Below are 627 nucleotides of genomic sequence, written 5' to 3'. Positions count from 1 at the left end.
CAATACACTACTTAATAACCAAGAGATCACTAAATAAATCAAAGAGGAAATCAAAAAATACCTAGAAACAAATGACAATGAAAACACGACGACCCAAAACCTATAGGATGCAGCAAAAGCAGTTCTAAGAAGGAAGTTTATAGCAATACAATCCTACCTCAAGAAACAAGAAACATCTCAAATAAACAACTTAACCTTACGCTTAGGGCAATTAGAGAAAGAAGAACAAAAAACCCCCAAAGTTAGCACAAGGAAAGAAATCATAAAGATCAGATCAGAAATAAATGAAAAAGAAATGAAGGAAACAATAGCAAAGATCAATAAAACTAAAAGCTGGTTCTTTGAGAAGATAAACAAAATTGATAAACCACTAGTCAGACTCATCAAGGAAAAAAAGGGAGAAGACTCAAATCAACAGAATTAGAAATGAAAAAGGAGAAGTGACAGCTGACACTGCAGAAGTACAAAGAATCATGAGGGATTACTACAAGCAACTATATGCCAATAATATGGACAACTTGGAAGAAATGGACAAATTTTTAGAAAAGCACAACCTTCCAAGACTGAACCAGGAAGAAATAGAAAATATAAACAGACCAATCACAAGCACTGAAATTGAAATTGTGA

The sequence above is a fragment of the Physeter macrocephalus genome, chromosome 9 (assembly GCF_002837175.3).
Source record: "Physeter macrocephalus isolate SW-GA chromosome 9, ASM283717v5, whole genome shotgun sequence".
Taxonomy (NCBI): domain Eukaryota; kingdom Metazoa; phylum Chordata; class Mammalia; order Artiodactyla; family Physeteridae; genus Physeter; species Physeter macrocephalus.
Note: the sequence above shows the minus strand (reverse complement) of the source record.